Here is a 16,381-nt window from a genome sequence, read left to right as displayed (position 1 = left end):
CATCCACATATGAGTCACAGCAAAATATTTTGTATGATCTCTTATACACTATTTTAGGCCCAGCTGTTGGAACTTTGGCTTTCCTGGATATAGCCACTATATTAAGCTCCTGAGTGGCGCAGTGGTCTAAGGCACTGCATCGCAGTGCTAACTGTGCCACTAGAGATCCTGGTTCGAATCCAGGCTCTGTCGAGGCCGGCCGCGACCGGGAGACTCATGGGTGGCGCACAATTGGCCCAGCGTCGTCCAGGGTAGGGGAGGGAATGGCCGGCAGGGATGTAGCTCAGTTGATAGAGCATGGCGTTTGCAACGCCAGGGTTGTGGGTTCAATTCCCACGGGGGGCCAGTATAAAAAAATAAAATGTATTCACTAACTGTAAGTCGCTCTGGATAAGAGCGTCTGCTAAATGACTAAAATGTAAAAATGTAAATGTAATATTGTGATCACTGCATCCAATGGGTACGGATACAGCTTTAGAACAAAGTTCTACAGTATTAGTAAAAATGTGATTGATACATATGGATAATCTTGTTCCTGTAGTATTTGTAAACACCCTGGTAGGTTGATTAATAACCTGAACCAGATTACAGGCACTGGTTACAGTAAGAAGATTCCTCTTGAGCGGACAGCTTGATGAAAACCAGACAAGCTTATCCTGACGACCGACTGCCCTGTGCGATATATCACACAAATGGGCCTTGCCTCTCAGAATATCCTAAAGGTAAAACAGTAAGCGCCAGGGTCGGTGCAGTGACATCGAGCCTATAAAACTTCGCAAATGTATGAGGCGAAGCCCAACTCGCTGCTTAGCAAATATTTGGGATATACAGTGGGGGAAAAAAGTATTTAGTCAGCCACCAATTGTGCAGGTTCTCCCACTTAAAAAGATGAGAGAGGCCTGTAATTTTCATCATAGGTACACGTCAACTATGACAGACAAAATGAGAATATTTTTTCCCAGAAAATCACATTGTAGGATTTTTAATGAATTTATTTGCAAATTATGGTGGAAAATAAGTATTTGGTCAATAACAAAAGTTTCTCAATACTTTGTTATATACCCTTTGTTGGCAATGACACAGGTCAAACGTTTTCTGTAAGTCTTCACAAGGTTTTCACACACTGTTGCTGGTATTTTGGCCCATTCCTCCATGCAGATCTCCTCTAGAGCAGTGATGTTTTGGGGCTGTCACTGGGCAACACGGACTTTCAACTCCCTCCAAATATATTCTATGGGGTTGAGATCTGGAGACTGGCTAGGCCACTCCAGGACCTTGAAATGCTTCTTACGAAGCCACTCCTTCGTTGCCCGGGCGGTGTGTTTGGGATCATTGTCATGCTGAAAGACCCAGCCACGTTTCATCTTCAATGCCCTTGCTGATGGAAGGAGGTTTTCACTCAAAATCTCACGATACATGGCCCCATTCATTCTTTCCTTTACACGGATCAGTCGTCCTGGTCCCTTTGCAGAAAAACAGCCCCAAAGCATGATGTTTCCACCCCCATGCTTCACAGTAGGTATGGTGTTCTTTGGATGCAACTCAGCATTCTTTGTCCTCCAAACACGACGAGTTGAGTTTTTACCAAAAAGTTCTATTTTGGTTTCATCTGACCATATGACATTCTCCCAATCCTCTTCTGGATCATCCAAATGCACTCTAGCAAACGTCAGACGGGCCTGGACATGTACTGGCTTAAGCAGGTGGACACGTCTTGCACTGCAGGATTTGAGTCCCTGGCGGCGTAGTGTGTTACTGATGGTAGGCTTTGTTACTTTGGTCCCAGCTCTCTGCAGGTCATTCACTAGGTCCCCCCGTGTGGTTCTGGGATTTTTACTCACCGTTCTTGTGATCATTTTGACCCCACGGGGTGAGATCTTGCGTGGAGCCCCAGATCGAGGGAGATTATCAGTGGTCTTGTATGTCTTCCATTTCCTAATAATTGCTCCCACAGTTGATTTCTTCAAACCAAGCTGCTTACCTATTGCAGATTCAGTCTTCCCAGCCTGGTGCAGGTCTACAATGTTGTTTCTGGTGTCCTTTGACAGCTCTTTGGTCTTGGCCATAGTGGAGTTTGGAGTGTGACTGTTTGAGGTTGTGGACAAGTGTCTTTTCTACTGAAAACAAGTTCAAACAGGTGTCATTAATACAGGTAACGAGTGGAGGACAGAGGAGCCTCTTAAAGTAGAAGTTACAGGTCTGTGAGAGCCAGAAATCTTGCTTGTTTGTAGGTGACCAAATACTTATTTTCCACAATAATTTGCAAATAAATTAATTAAAAATCCTACAATGTGATTTTCTGGATTTTTTTTTCTCAATTTGTCTGTCATAGTTGATGTGTACCTATGATGAAAATTACAGGCCTCTCTCATCTTTTTAAGTGGGAGAACATGCACAATTGGTGGCTGACTAAATACTTTTCCCCCCACTGTATACAGTAACCATTCCTCTAGTGGAATGAGCCCGTAGGCCAGCAGGAGACTGAAGACCCTTACTTGTGTAGGCCAAAGTGATAGCCCCCACTATCCAGTGGGAGGGGCGCTGTTTAGTGAGCACTTTACCCGTGTAAGGTTTTGCCCAGGAAACAAACAACTGATCACATTTTCTAAACCCCTTAGTCCTGTCCATGTAGATGCGCAGCGTGCTTACTGGGCACAACATAAGCAACCGTTGATGTTTCAGAGAGGAAAACGGTGGGGGATAAAAACTGTCAGCTCAAGGGGATCAAAGATGGGTTAATAACCTTAGGGATAAAGGTGGGGTTAGGCCTCAATGATACCCTATCGTTACCGGATGCAAACTGTGCACATGACGAGCGCACTGAGAGTGCGTGAATGTCACTTACACACTTGGCGGAGGCCAGTGATAGTAATAGCGCTGTCTTAAATGAAAGCATCTTAAGATCCACTTGATCCAGGGGCTCAAAAGGCTGTTGGCATAGAGCATCGAAAACAACTGATAAGTCCCATGACGGGACAAGCTGTTTGGACACCGGACACAAATGATGTGGACCCTTCATAAAACGAGCGACGAGGGGGTGTTGCCCCACTGTCGTGCTCCCAAAACCCACATGACAAGCCGAAATAGCTGCCAGATATACAATACCAGTCAAAAGTTTGGACACACCTACTCATTTTTTTAGTCATTTAGCAGACGCTCTTATCCAGAGCGACTTACAGTTAGTGAGTGCATACATTTAATTATTTTCATACTGGCCCCCCGTGGGAATCGAACCCACAACCCTGGCGTTGCAAGCACCATGCTCTACCAACTGAGCTACATTGTAAAATAATAGTGAAGACATCAAAACTATGAAATAACACATGGAATCATGTAGTAACCAAAGAAGTGTTAAACAAATCAAAACATATTTTATATTTGAGATTCTTCAAATAGCCACCCTTTGCCTTGATGACAGCTTTGCACACTCTTGGCATTTCTCAACCAGCTTCATGAGGTAGTCACATGGAATGCATTTCAATTAACAGGTGTGCCTTCTTAAGTTAATTTGTGGAATTTCTTTCCTTCTTAATGCGTTTGAGCCAATCAGTTGTGTTGTGACAAGGTAGGAGGGGTATACAGAAGATAGCCCTATTTGGTAAAAGACCAAGTCCATATTATGGCAAGAACAGCTCAAATAAGCAACGAGAAACAACAGCCCATCATTACTTTAAGACATGAAGGTCAGTCAATACGGAACATTTCAAGAACTTTGAAAGTTTCTTCAAGTGCAGTCGCAAAAAACATAAAGCGCTATGATGAAACTGGCTCTCATGAGGACCGCCACAGGAATGGAAGACCCAGAGTTACCTTTGCTGCAGAGGATAAGTTCATTAGAGTTACCAGCCTCAGAAATTGCAGCCCAAATAAACGCTTCAAAGAGTTCAAGTAACAGACACATCTCAACATCAACTGTTCAGAGGAGACTGTGTGAATCAGGCCTTCATGGATGAATTGCTGCAAAGAAACCACTAATAAAGGACACCAATAAGAAGAAGGGACTTGCTTGGGCCAAGAAATACGAGCAATGGACATTCAACCGGTAGAAATGTGTCCTTTGATCTGGAGTCCAAACGGTTCAAACCGTCGTGGCTTTGTGAGACGCGGTGTGTGTAAACGGATGATCTCTGCATGTATTTCCCACCGTAAAGCATGGAGGAGGAGGTGTTATGGTGTGGGGGTGCTTTGCTGGTGACACTGTCTGTGATTTATTTAGAATTCAAGGCACAGTTAACCAGCATGGCTACCACAGCATTCTGCAGTGATACGCCATCTGTCACGATCGTCGTATGAAGCAGACCAAGGCGCAGCGTGATATGCGTACATCTTTTAATGAGTACTTAATAACAATAACAAAACGATACGTGAAGTCCTAAGGTTAACAAAACACAAACCTCTCCGGAACAAGATCCCACAAATGACAAGTGCACAACAGGCTGCCTAAGTATGGTTCCCAATCAGAGACAACAAGACACAGCTGCCTCCGATTGGGAACCACCCCGGCCAACACAGAAACACACAATCTAGAAAAGAACACATAGAAAACAAAACATAGACACTACACATATAAACTAACACCCTGGCTCAACATATAAGAGTCCCCAGAGCCAGGGCGTGACACCATCCCATCTGTTTTACGCTTAGTGGGACTATCATTTGTTTTTCAATAGGACAATGACCCAACACACCTCCAGGCGGTGTAAGGGCTATTTTACCAAGAAGGAGAGTGATGGAGTGCTGCATCAGATGACCTGGCCTCCACAATCCCCCGACCTCAACCCAATTGAGATGGTTTGGGATGAGTCGGACAGCAGAGTGAAGGAAAAGCAGCCAACAAGTGCTCAGCATATGTGGGAACTCCTTCAAGACTGTTGGAAAAGCATTCCAGGTGAAGCTGGTTGAGAGAATGCCAAGAGTGTGCAAAGCTGTCATCAAGGCAAAGGATGGTAGAATCTCAAATATAACACTTTTATGGTTACTACATGATTCCATATGTATTATTTGATAGTTTTGATGTCTTCACTATTATTCTACAATGTAGAAAATAGTAAAAATACAGAAAAACCCTGGAATGAGTAGGTGTGTCCAAACTTTTGACTGGTACTGTACCTTAACAGTAGAAAAAGCTTTTCCTTTGTCTATTAATTTCTGTAGAAACAACAGGATTACTGGGACAGAGCACTGGAAGGACACTGTCTGTGACATAGTGCACCGTTCCTCAAACACGCGCCATTTTCAATCATAAAGAGACCTGGTGGATGAGCACTCTGAATAGTCAAAATGACATTTTGCGGAAGCCCGGCAGTGTTCAAGTTGAACCGTTTACGGGCCAGGCCCAGAGTGCCAACCGTTCCGGGTGAGGATGGAAAATCTCCCCGTGCGCCTGACACAGTGGGTCCCGACGCAATGGGAGGGGCCACGGTTGACTGCATAGTAGTTGAGTGATCTCCACTAGCCAGTGTTTTTCTGGCCAATGCGGCGCTATTAGTATGAGAGACAGACACTTCTCCCGCACCCTGGCTAGGGTGGGGGAAATCAGGGCCAGTGGGGGGAATGCATGCAGGAGGACGCGTGGCCACTCATGCGCCAACGCATCCACTCCCATCAGTGCATCCCGATCCCTCAAGGAAAAGAACAGTGGATACTGTGTATTCTCCATCGATGCATAACGATCCACTGCAGGAATTCCAAAGTGCATCCAAACCTGATTGGCTACCTCTCGGTGGAGTTTTCACTCCCCATATAGAGGGTTCCCCCTGGAGGGTAAATCTGCCCCCAGATTCAGCACTCCTGGTACATGAGTAGCTCTCAGTGACTGTAGATGCACACTGCTCCACATAATCAGTCTGTGTGCCAGTGTGTGAGGGGATCGCAGTCCCCCTTGTCTGTTTATGTAAGCCACAACAGTGGTATTGTCTGTTCTGACTAGAACATGACGACTCTCCAGAAATGCGAGAAACGATTTTAATGCTAGGGACACTGCAAGGAGTTAAAGGCAGTTTATGTGAGTAGAACCGAGATGGGGTCCCCACACCCCGTTCACCGTTCTGCCCTCGTGGGTCGCACCCCAACCTGAGAGAGATGCATCCGTCGTGACTACTTTTCTGGCTAAAACAGTGCCTATCTGGACACCCTGTGACAGGAATGTTGGGTGTCTCCAGGAGTGCAGTGCCACCATGCAATCTATGGAGATCTGTACACAGTGATGTTTGTGACGTATTGGGCTCAGACCTAGTGAAGAGACCCAGCGTTGAAACCCTCTCATATTCAAGCGTCCTAATGGGATGACTACTAAAGCCGATGCCATCAAACCTTGCAGCCTCAGGCATGTTTTGAAAGAGACCAGGTTCCCTCTGCGAAACAGTGCTAGGCAATTCTCGAATGTTCTTATACGTTCCACTGAGAGGTGAGCTTTGAATGATACCGAATCTATGGTTGGTTAGACCTAAGAAAGAGATTGTCTGCGTGGGCATCAGAACGCTATTTACTGTGTTTATTCTGAAACCTAGAAATGTCAGGTGTTCGAAGAGCAGCTGACTGTGTTCTAAGATATCGTGTCATGGTTGAGCGCACAGCAGCCAATTGTCTGTGTATGTCATCAGCTGAATGCCCCTCTCTCTGAGTGGGGCTATGGCTGCCTCGGTACACTTCGTAAAAACCAGAGGTGTCAGTGAGAGGCCGAAAGAGAGGACCAGAAATTCGTAGATTACGCCTTGAAAAGCGATTCTTAGACATTTCCTGAGGAGGTTATATTGAGATGTGAAAGTAAGCGTCCTTCAGGTCGACGGATATGAACCAATCGTCTGGGCACACAGAACATAGCAGAGCAGTGTGTGTCAAGATCTAGGATAGAGGCGTATGCCGCCCCCCTTTTTTGGAACCAGGAAATATCTTGATTAAAAACCGCAGTGGCTTTGTTCGGGAGGAACAATTCTTATCGCCCTTTTCCCTATTAGCGATGTGATTTCCTCCTGAAGGACACACACTGTGTCAAGGCGTCAGTGTAATGCGGTAGGACGAAGTCAGGCGCAGGACACAGAGCTAATCGGAAAACGTACTTTACTCGTACGTATCTTAATGGGGACGGCCAGGAGGACACGGAGCAGGGCGAGTCGGATGACTACGGTGGAAATCCCTCAAGGGGGGGGGGGGTATCCCTCCTCCGGACCGTACCCCTCCCACTCCACGAGATACTGCAGGCCCCCCACCCGACGCCTCGATTCCAAGATGGAACGGACAGAGTATGCCGGTGCCCCCTCGATGTCCAGTGGGGGCGGAGGAACCTCCCGTACCTCAGACTCCTGGAGTGGACCAGCTACTACCGGCCTGAGGAGAGACACATGGAACGAGGGGTTAATACGGTAATTAAGAGGAAGCTGTAACCTATAACAAACCTCGTTCAATCTCCTCAGGACTTTAAAAGGCCCCACAAACTGCCGACCCAGCTTCCGGCAGGGCAGGCGAATGGGCAGGTTTTGGGTCGAGAGCCAGACCCAGTCCCCCGGTGCATACACCGGGGCCTCACTGCGGTGGCGGTCGGTGCTCACCTTTTGTCGCCTGATGGCCCGCTGCAGGCGTACATGGGCAGCGTTCCAGGTCTCTTCCGAGCGCCGAAACCACTCATCCACTGCCGGAGCCTCGATCTGGCTCTGATGCCAAGGTGCCAGGACCGGCTGATAACCTAACACACACTGAAAGGGAGAAAGGTTAGTGGATGAGTGGCGGAGTGAGTTTTGGGCCATCTCTGCCCAGGGGATAAAACCCGACCACGCCCCTGGCCGGTCCTGGTAATAGGACCGCAGAAAACCTGAGGTCAGGGTGATCGAGACCCCCAGACGTTCCATGAACGCCCTCCAGACCCTTGAGGTGAAGGTGGGGACCCCGTTCCGATACAATATCCTCAGGCACCCCGTAGTGCCTGAAGACGTGTGTAAATAGGGCCACAGTAGTTTGTAGGGCCGTAGGGAGACCTGGCACTACGGGGTGAGACGGCAGGACTTAGAAAACCGATCCACAACGACCAGGATCGTGGTGTTCCCTTGTGAGGGGGGAAGGTCCGTAACAAAATCCACCGATAGGTGGGACCACGGCCGTTGTGGAATGGGTAGGGGTTGTAATTTCCCTCTGGGCAGGTGTCTAGGTGCCTTACACTGGGCGCACACCGAGCAGGAGGAAACATAAACCCTCACGTCCTTGGCTAAAGTGGGCCACCAGTACTTCCCACTAAGACAGTGCACTGTCCGTCCGATGCCAGGATGACCAGAGGAGGGTGACGTGTGAGCCCAATAGATCAATCGATCGTGAACCTCGAGCGGCACGTACATACGACCCTCTGGACACTGGGGGGGAGTGGGCTCTGTACATAACGCCCGCTCGATGTCCGCTTGCGATGGTCAGTCAAAATGAGGAAAGGGTGTTTAGCCCCCTCAAGCCAATGCCTCCACACTTTCAGAGCTTTAACCACAGCTAACAGCTCCCGGTCCCCCACATCATAGTTGCGCTCCGCCGGACTGAGCTTCTTTGAAAAGAAAGCACAGGGGCGGAGCTTTGGTGGCGTACCCGAGCGCTGAGACAGTACAGCTCCTATCCCAGCCTCGGACGCGTCCAACTCAACCTGGAATGCTAAGGAGGGATCCGGATGAGCCAGCACTGGAGCCGAGGTAAACAGGTCCTTCAGCTGACCAAAAGCCCTGTCCGCCTCAGCTGACCACTGCAGTCGCACCGGTCCCCCCTTCAGCAAGGAGGTAACGGGAGCCGCTACCTGACCAAAGCCCTGGATAAACCTCCGGTAGTAGTTACCAAAACCCAAGAATCGCTGCACCTCCTTCACCGTGGTTGGAGTCGGCCAATTACGCACGGCCGAAATGCGGTCAATCTCCATCTCCACACCTGACGCGGACAGGCGGTGCCCTAGGAAGGAGATGGACTCTTGGAAGAACAGACATTTCTCCGCTTTCACATACAGGTCATGCTCCAACAGTCGACCAAGCACTTGACGCACCAGGGACACATGCACGGCATGTATGTGAAAGCTGAGAAATGTCTGTTCTTCCAAGAGTCCATCTCCTTCCTAGGGCACCGCCTGTCCGCGTCAGGTGTGGAGATGGAGATTGACCGCATTTCGGCCGTGCGTAATTGGCCGACTCCAACCACGGTGGCGACGAACGCCGAAGCCTGCCCGAGCAAGGAGGAGGGGCAGCCTCGGCTGAATTCGTGACACACTGATTACCGCTGAGCCTGAGTGTGTATCATTCCTTTGAATCGAGGTGGGGTGACAGCGAATTGTAGTCTGTATGCCCTGTCTATCGTGCCCTGTACCCAGTTTGACACTGCGGGGCTTCTCCCCACAGACGGTGCAGCATCACCCTCTGTTGGTGGGAGGGTGTACGACAGTCCGCGACGCGCTGTGCATGCTCGGCTGGCCCGCACCGGGAGAGTGCTCATGCGGCCTTTCACTACAGAAGGAGCGGTAGCTCCCTCTGGTGGCGTTATAGGGAGGCACCCTGTTTGTTTTGATTTTGTGAGAAACAACATGTCTGACTGCGCCCTTGGCCTGTAGCCTGGTTGTGCTAATGTTAATTATTTTATGTGAACTGACATTGGGGAGTGTTTGTGAGACAAAAGGTAGGAGCATCCACTTGAACATTGTCTCTTCTCCTCTTTGGGCTGTACTCTGTGACCACCGACTTGGGCCCGGTACGCCAGAAAGAACACTGAGGTGCCTGGGAACTTTCACACTGGAACAGGCTCAGGATTGGTGGAGGAGATATAACGGCGCTTGGGGGAGGCCCGTTCTCGCCTCTCTGGTGATGGGGACATCGCTAAGCCATCCGCTTCTTCCTCCTTACCCCCTGGGTGGGGTTAGGGTCTGGCTGGCTCATTGGTGCCATGGGTGGGAAGGGAGGCTTCTTAGACCAGGGGCCTTTAGGGTCCAAGTTTCTCTGCTGCCCTGGGCTCGCAGCCTGGGGGGCTGGGGCCGTCTGGGGATCTTAAAGGTTGAGGGGGGTCGACCTGCTGCAGCTTGGGTGAAGGTGCAGCGAGGCAAAGGGGAGGCACTTGGCTGTGTCTTCCTGGGCAGACAGACTTGGAGAGCTTCACCCTCCCTCTTCTTCATCTCGACAGTGGGACCGAAAAGGCCTTTAGGGTCTACCAGAGCATCCAGGATCTTCAGCTTCTCACTCTCAGACACCGTGGATAGACTGAGCCATTGCGCCCTCTCCTAGGATATCATGAGCCCCATCGCTCTTCCTGACGCCTGGACGGCGGCTTTAAGCAGATGCAGATTGAGGTCTGTGCAATGCAGATCTCGTCCCACAAACCTAACTCCAGTGTGAATGCTATCTCCTCCTGTACCTTAGCTTGGTATGCCAAGAGTATGGAGGCGGTGCTGAGAGCCTTCATCGCTGTGGCGACCGACCTGTAGACCTTCTCTGTCGCGGAGGACTGGAAGCGCTCGTACTTGGTTGGTAAAGTGGGGCGAGTCAAGCTCATGGAGGACTTCTGGCTGGGGTGTAGATGAGAAGCTACCAGGGGTTCGATGGGGGGCATGTGGGCAAGCCCAATCCCTTCCATGTCAACACAGTTCAACACCGACCCACCTTGGACAGGGTTCTTGGAGGAGAAAGGTGTACTCCAGGTACGGGTAACCTCCTCTGGGCATTCTGGGAAGACTGGTAGTAATTGCCTGGCCGCCCGTTTGGCTTTGGGTAGCCTCTTACCCTCGTAGCGGGACGTGGTGGTCTCTGCTACTGCAGGGAATCACCAGTTTATCCGTAGCGCATTTGCACACGTCCTGCAGGTCCACACCGAGAGCTGATGGGGATGGCGCCCCGCCTGCGTCTCAGTTTTCGGATTACTGACAGCAGGCTTGTGGCTTGGCCTGAGGGGATGAAGGAGTATTCGTCTCCGTCCGATGATTCTGAAAGGAGGCTGTCGGGAAACCCCATGGAGTCGTTATCGTCTCCAATCAGGAAGCCCAGCAGGGAGCCCGCGAGGTCGTTGCTGGTTTCCTCCAACAGCAGGGCAATGGCATCGAGCTGGTCGCCCCAGCTAGCGCTAGCCGTCGCTCCAGGATTCCCGGTGGGGATATCCATCGTCTCTGATGAGCCACCTGGGACGCCAGCCCCCATGTTAGGGTTCTGTTTGGCGTGCTAGCCTGCAACAGAGAAGAGGGCACAGTGTCGACAGCAGCCCGGGAGGCTAACGCTTCCTGGGCATGTTGCAGCCCAAGGCAAGTGGAGCACACAGAGTGGGTGTCCTTGGTTGATATCATGTTTCCACAGGAGCAGTTTAACTAATTCCGGAAAATGCAGTCGTGTTGAGGTAAGCTTTCTGATGAAAAGTGAGAAGAGGTGTTTGAATGACTCAGAGATGCTGCTTTTATAGGGTAGGACGGACGCCCCTCCCCGATGCACATGTCTCGACGTCTAGCCAATCATGGCTGGCGTAGTGTAATAAAGGCTTCTGACAAATACGCTGGGGGCGTATCCCATAAGTGAAATACCGAAACAAATACCTGAAAGAGAACCTACACACTTTTAGTTTTTGTTGTCCTAGGCTACCTGGCTAAAATGCTTGCTCGCTAGCCTAACTTCCTTTCATATGCAACGATGAGCCAGCTAGTTAACATTAGCCTACTAATAATCGTCTAGCTACATATTGAACTTCCATCCTCTCAGGCAAGGGGCACAATGTATGAATTTATGGTTGGATCAGAATCGCCATTATAATCATTGGCCAGTACAGATAATTAAGTAAAACCATAAGTCCAAATCCCTATCTCCATCCATGCCAATTTAGGAAAGGGCCAATTTTAGCTGGCTAGCTAGCCACTGGAGGACAACAACACAATGAGATGCAACAATTCAAGTTTTTGACATTTGGCTTTTGATGTGATTGTTGTGAAGCCAAATCCTTTTGGCTTCCCTTGACACTTTTTTTTTGGTGCGCCAGGACCATTCACAGTTGAGCTCACTCAGTTTAGCACTATGCTGATTGGCTATTATTTTTTTTTAAATAGCAAGGGAGGCCAAATGCTCGCTGGCTTCCCTTGCATTCAATGCTATGGGCGGCAACAATAAGAAACACCTATCTGATGTAAGACACACCTATCTGATAAGGCATATAGCAGGGATCATCAACTGGATTCAGCAGCAGGCCGATTTTTCCTTGAGTGGATGGTCAGTGGGCCAGAAAAAATTGCAGATAGTTTGTAGACTGCAAATTGACTGCAAGAAGCCCAAACAGATATAACATTTGACTTAAACATAATCATTTCAAACCTTGCTTAGTGTATAGTGTGTACGATCACACATATCGCTCTATTATGCGTGGGGAATACTTTGGAACAGATTTCCAAAATTAAAATGTTTTTATAGTCTTTTATGCATTATTTTTCTCAGGGGCTAAATAAAATCACCAGCGGGCCAATTTCGACCCGCAGGCCACCAGTTGGGAACCCTGGCATACAGGATAGACAGAGATAGGGGGGAGAGAAAGAAGGAGAGGGGGAGACATAGAGAGAGAACGAATGAGAGAGAAGGGGGGGGGGGGGGGTAGAGAAGGACGGAGGGGGAGACAGAGACACAGATCTGGTAGGCTTTATGAATTATTGAGACTGTGGTTGCTGATAGTGGTTTTGGCCCTGGTGACAGGTGTGTGTGTGTCTGCCTGCCTGCGTGATTGTGCGTGTGTGTGTGACAGCTGTGTTCTGTGGTGTAGTGTTCAGTCCAGTCCCAGGTCGTTTGCCAGAGGGGTATTTACTTAATTAAACAGACATATAACACACAGAGGGAATGATGCTACCACCCAGCCCCTATCACTCTCTATCTCTCCACCCAACACTCCTCCCCTCCACTGCTCTCCACTCCTCCTTGCTGTCACTGCTGTAGCAGGTATTCAGAACCATTGACCACATGTGCTGTGGAAAGACATGTAGAGAGAGAGAGAGAGAGAGAGGGACAGAGAGAGAGAAAAGGGAGAGAGGGATGAGTAGAAATAGAGAGGGAGCAGTGATGGTGTGAGTGGATCAGGAATACGAGAGCAGATAGACACAACACCAGGACCTAGATTCAGTTTCCTCAGGAGCAGAGGAACAGAAAGAGGAGAGGAAGGAAGAAGGAGGAGAGGAGGAGTAGATCTACCCAGGGGTCTTCTTTCATCCTGTAGCTGTGTCTCTCAGGAGGTCTTCCAGACAGTCACACAGACAGCATTTTCTCTCTTTTGTTGCTGTTGTTGTTTTTATCTATCTGTGTGGGTCTAAGCCTGTTCCACAGACAGACAGTCTGTAACTCTGTGTAGGAGCAGTGTTGGCTGGAGGCAGGGAGGATAGTGGATTGTTATTTTTCTATTATTACTCGTTCCTGTTCTCAAACTTAGAACCAAAGAGGAAGAGGCGGAGCCAATATTCATTGCATCTTTGATATCAGAACACGTTACCGTTGGCGACCACCTGGTGTGGAGTTGGTGGGATGTATATAGGACTTGAGGACTTGACTACTGGGCAAATTAGGGTTGGATGGTGGAAGACTTTGAGAAGGTGTATGTGAGGAATAGAGTACTGGAGGACTAGGGTTTGGCCAGTGGAAGACATTGAGGGTTGTCTGTGTGTGTGGACTAACATTGAGGATGTACAAGCGTCGTGACTATGTGGACCTTTATGAGAAAGACCAGGCTAAATGGGCTCTAGTACGAAACGTCAACACTGTCTTCAAGCACTCTACACTGCTACCGGTAGGACTACAACACTGTGTGTGTGTGTGTGTATAGGACTGTGTTTAGTATTGTGAATGGATTGCAGGTAATCTTGTTGAGCTATCAGAGGAGCTTAGGCAGTGTTGTAATTGGTTTACCATATAGAAGCCACGTTTACGATACAATAAAATCTATTGTCCCCAAGGGAAAGATATTAGACAGTTCATTCTGCTGTATATTAAAAAGCAATCAAGTACAAGAAGCGGAGGTACTGTATGTGGTAAATAATAAAGCACTAAGGGGTGTTAGGCCTGATGCACAGCGGTGTGTGTGTGTGACATTGATGATGTCATTGAATTATGTTGATTATGACACTGAACCCTGTCAGTACTGCTCTAAGATGTCATCTCGATCAACCATATCACCACCTCTTCTATGTCTGCAATACACCTTCTGCTTTTATAATACTTTGGCATCTCTCTCGCGCTCTCCCTCTCCCTCTCTCTCTCTCTCGCTCTCTCTCTCTCTCCCTCTCGATATGTGGACCTGTAAATATACTAACTCCGTCCCAAATGGTACACTATTCGCTACACACCTAGTGCTCTATATAGGGAATATGGTGCCATTTGGGATGCAAACCATGTATTGTGTTGGTTTGATGGGTTGTTGTATTTATCCTCTCCCAGGGGGACTATGTGTGGTTGGACCTGAAGACGGGCCGGGAGTTTGTGGTCCCTATCGGAGCCGTGGTCAAACTCTGTGACTCTGGACAGATACAGGTTCTGGATGATGAGGGAAACGTGAGTCTCAAACATCCACACAACACATTTACACAACATTCACACACCCTTCTTACAACGTTCTCACATCATTCCCACAACATTCACACAACATTCTCTCAACATTCACACAAAATAATAATTTGGGGTGGCCAAAATGTTGCAGGCATTTGTTCCAGCACTACACAAACAGCCCCTTCTTTCTCCAGGAGCATTGGATATCCCCCCAGAATGCAACCAACATTAAGCCCATGCACCCCACCTCCATCCATGGGGTGGAGGACATGATCCGCCTGGGAGACCTCAACGAGGCCGGTATCCTCCGCAACCTGCTTATACGATATACAGAACACCTTATATATGTAAGTACTACTACTGTACTACTACTATACTAGTAGAGTAATACAACCTGCTCATACGATTTAGGGAACACCTTATATATGTGAGTACTACTACACTACTACTATTCTACTACTGCAGTGCTACTACTATACTACTACTGCTAGGAGCTGGTGAGGCACGCCTGGAGCTCTCTGTTCTTTCTTTGTTTCTTTGTTTCTTTGTTTCTTTCTTTGTTTCTTTCTTTCTTTCTTTCTTTCTTTCTTTCTTTCTTTCTTTCTTTCTTTCTGCATTCCCTCTATCTGTTTGAGTCTCTCCTGCTCTCAGTCAACCTGTGCTTTTGTCTTGTTTTTCACCTCTTTCTCTCCCTTCTTCCTCCCTCACTCTGTCCCTCCTCTTCCTCCTTTCCCCTCTCTCTTTCTTTCTCGTTCTTTCCTCCTTCCTTCCTGTAGACTAACTGTGGTGGGAGAGTAAGTACAGGGGTATCATGCATGGCTGCCTGAGTGTCCGTATGAGTGTGTGTGTGTCTGTCTGTCTGTGGGTGTATGAGTGCATGTGTTAGTGTTTGTATGTCTTTGTGAGTGTGCGTGAGCGTATGTATGTGCATGAGGTACTTTTGTTACTCCATTTCTGGCATGGCTATCGTGGCTCCAGTGACCGTTACTGATACTCAATTGTCACTGACTGCATCTGAGAGACGAAACCCACGTCACTTCTGCTCCCAACTCACACGTACACACAGACTTCATCCTCCCCTCATTTTCATGTGGCAGGTGAATGAGAATGGCCAACTATAAAGTACTACTGTCCTGCTGCAATGTGCCTGTCTGTCTGTCCATTTAAACTGATCACAGAATGCAGAGTTGTTGTACTAACGTGCATCTCATCTCTACTGCAGCACTGCACAGCACTGCATGACCCATCTTAGCTTCCCTTTTGTAGGATCTTTGATTTGGTGTCCTACCTTTGCCCTTTGCCCTCTACCCCCATATCCCCTCCAGACGTATACAGGCTCTATCCTGGTGGCAGTAAACCCCTACCAGGTGCTACCCATCTACACAGCTGACCAGATCCGCCTGTACACCAATAAGAAGATAGGAGAGATGCCTCCACACATCTTTGCCATCGCAGATAACTGTTACTTCAACATGCAGAGAAACAACAGAGACCAGTGCTGCATCATCAGGTGTGTGAGCGGGAGAGGAGTGTGTGTGTCTGGGTGTGTGTGTATATTCTCAGAAGCGAGTGAGAGCACCAAGTCGGATCTAATTTTGTGTGTGTGTGTTCTCAGTGGAGAGTCTGGAGCAGGGAAGACAGAGAGCACTAAGCTGATCCTCCAGTTCCTAGCAGCCATCAGTGGACAACACTCCTGGATAGAACAACAGGTCCTGGAGGCTAATCCTATACTGGAGGGTAGGACACATACACACACACACACACACACACACACACACACACACACACACACACACACACACACACACACACACACACACACACACACACACACACACACACACACACACACACACAATACACAATAATAAACCCTATAGTAGTTATAGTTCTGA

General features: G+C 48.6%; 1 pseudogene across 1 annotated transcript in view; it reads left to right on the top strand.

Annotated features, from left to right (window-relative positions):
* The first annotated feature begins 13,626 nt into the window (after nucleotides 1-13,626).
* LOC311126289 (unconventional myosin-VIIa-like) overlaps nucleotides 13,627-16,381 on the top strand; it is a 23,079-nt pseudogene continuing 20,324 nt past the window's right edge. Inside the window, exons 1-5 of the transcript in view lie at nucleotides 13,627-13,731; nucleotides 14,379-14,492; nucleotides 14,681-14,833; nucleotides 15,812-15,996; nucleotides 16,102-16,223. The product of the transcript in view is annotated as an unconventional myosin-VIIa-like (transcript). The remainder of the gene's footprint in view (nucleotides 13,732-14,378; nucleotides 14,493-14,680; nucleotides 14,834-15,811; nucleotides 15,997-16,101; nucleotides 16,224-16,381) is intronic.

Source organism: Coregonus lavaretus (genome assembly GCF_964263955.1).
Source record: "Coregonus lavaretus genome assembly, contig: HAP1_SCAFFOLD_2558, whole genome shotgun sequence".
Classification (NCBI taxonomy): Eukaryota; Metazoa; Chordata; class Actinopteri; order Salmoniformes; family Salmonidae; genus Coregonus; species Coregonus lavaretus.
Note: the sequence above shows the minus strand (reverse complement) of the source record. Positions and strands in the feature narration are given on the sequence as shown.